Source organism: Triticum aestivum, chromosome 7B, assembly GCF_018294505.1.
Source record: "Triticum aestivum cultivar Chinese Spring chromosome 7B, IWGSC CS RefSeq v2.1, whole genome shotgun sequence".
In the NCBI taxonomy this organism is placed as follows: Eukaryota; Viridiplantae; Streptophyta; class Magnoliopsida; order Poales; family Poaceae; genus Triticum; species Triticum aestivum.
In genome coordinates, this window is record NC_057813.1 from 606631039 (window position 1) to 606633345 (window position 2307).

The window sequence follows — 2307 nt, forward strand, 5'->3', positions numbered from 1 at the left end:
ACCCCAGGGAAAGCCAACGTCATGGCTGATGCGCTAAGTCGTAAATCTTATTGTAACAACCTGATGTTACAACAAAGTCAACCGCTTCTCCATGAGGAATTTCGGAAGCTTAACCTTCACATTGTTCCTCAAGGATTTCTTTCCACCTTGGTGGCGAAACCTACTCTTACGGATCAAATCATCGCTGCCCAGAAGCGAGATAAGGGAATAGCTAAGATCAAGGAGAACATTGCTAGCGGAGGTGCTAGTTGTTTCTCCACAAATGATCATGGTGTTGTGTACTTTGAGAACCGTTTAGTGGTTCCCAAGAACCAGCATCTACGGCAGTTGATCCTTAAGGAGGCTCATGAATCTCCTCTCACCATTCATCCCGGTAGTACCAAGATGTATCAGGACCTACGCCAGAGGTTCTGGTGGACTAGGATGAAGAGAGAAATTGCTCAGTATATTGCTAATTGCGACGTCTGTCGTCGTCTAAAAGTAGAGCATCAACGGCCTGCTGGCACCCTTCAACCCCTAGCTATTCCTGAATGGAAATGGGATAAAATTGGTATGGATTTCATTACCGGTTTTCCCAGGACCAAGAGAGGGAATAATGCTATCTTTGTCGTTGTCGATCGTCTTTTCAAAGTGGCCCATTTCTTACCTGTTCGTGAGAGTATAACCGCTAGTCAGCTGGCAGACTTATACATCTCCCGAATAGTGTCTCTCCATGGTGTTCCTTTGGAAATTAACTCGGATCGAGGAAGTCTTTTCACCTCTCGATTTTGGGAAAGTTTCCAAAACGCTATGGGAACCCGCCTTTCCTTTAGCACCGCTTTTCACCCTCAATCGAGTGGTCAAGTAGAACGCGTCAACCAGATTCTAGAAGACATGCTTCAAGCCTCTGTTATCTCTTTCGGAATGGAGTGGGAGAAATGCCTTCCATTTGCCGAATTTTCTTACAACAACAGCTATCAATCTAGCTTGGGTAAAGCCCCTTTTGAAGTTCTCTATGGACGACAGTGTCGAACACCCCTTAACTGGTCAGAGACCGGGGAAAGACAATTCTTTGGCCCGGATATGATTCAGGAAGCAGAAGAGCAAGTTCGCATCGTTCGTGAAAAGTTGAAAACAGCCCAATCCCGTCAGAAGAGTCAATATGACCGAAAACATAAGGCTATGACTTTCGAGATTGACGAGAAGGCTTACCTTCGGATTACCCCTCTGAAGGGAACCCATCGTTTCGGTATCAAAGGCAAATTGGCTCCTCGTTACATTGGACCTTTTCGCATTCTCGCCAAACGAGGAGAAGTTGCCTACCAGTTGGAACTACCTCCGCACCTCTCCAGAGTCCACGATGTCTTCCACGTTTCTCAACTCAGGCGTTGCTTTTCGGATCCTATCCGTGGAGTGGACTACGAAACGCTTGATCTCCAAGATAATCTTACATATCGAGAGTACCCCATTCGTATCCTCGATCAGGCCGAGCGTACCACTCGACGTCATAATATCAAGTTTCTCAAAGTTCAATGGTCGCACCATTCTGAGGATGAAGCAACTTGGGAAAGGGAGGATCGTCTTCGACTTGAGTATCCCGCCTTCTTCCCGGAGGAACCCAAATCTCGGGACGAGATTCTTTTGAGTGGGGGTGAGTTGTCACACCCTAGCTAGTCATGCATTAGAGTGTTGCATCATGTTTATTCTTTCACCAGAAACCTGAAATGGGGATGACAGAACCCCCAGTCCCCTCTGAAACCAACTAGGGTTTACTAAAAACTTTTTCAATGAACCTGAAATGCCTTCTAAAATGCCCATCATTTTTGTCTTGGTTCAGAACCTCTGCCAAAAGTGATGCATATTTTCCTAGGCCATCTTAGGGTTTTTGAATTAAATCATAAATATTTTAATTTGGGCATTTAAAATTATATAAAATATTTAAATGCTCAAATATCTCCAAACTAAAATGTTTCATGTTGGAAATAATCCAACTATGGACCAGGAGTAGTTTGGTGATTTTAGGAGTTGCCTAAGTATTTTATTTAATTCAACAAAGTTGCAGAGGTATTAAAAAAACAGAAAACAGAAAGAAATGGAAAAACTTACCTGGCGCCCAGCACCCGGCCCACCTGCCGGCCCAGCCCAGCACCGCTCCAGCGAGCTGCTTGCCGGCCAGGCAGGCAGGCAGGTGCCCGACGGCGACCGCAGCGCGCACCACGCACCTGCTCGCTGCCTTGCCGCTCCCCGCGCCCGGTGACGTCGTGGATCAGCCTCTCTCGCTCCCCCGAACCCCCCAGACACCCCCTCTCCTCTCCAGCTCCTCCCCCT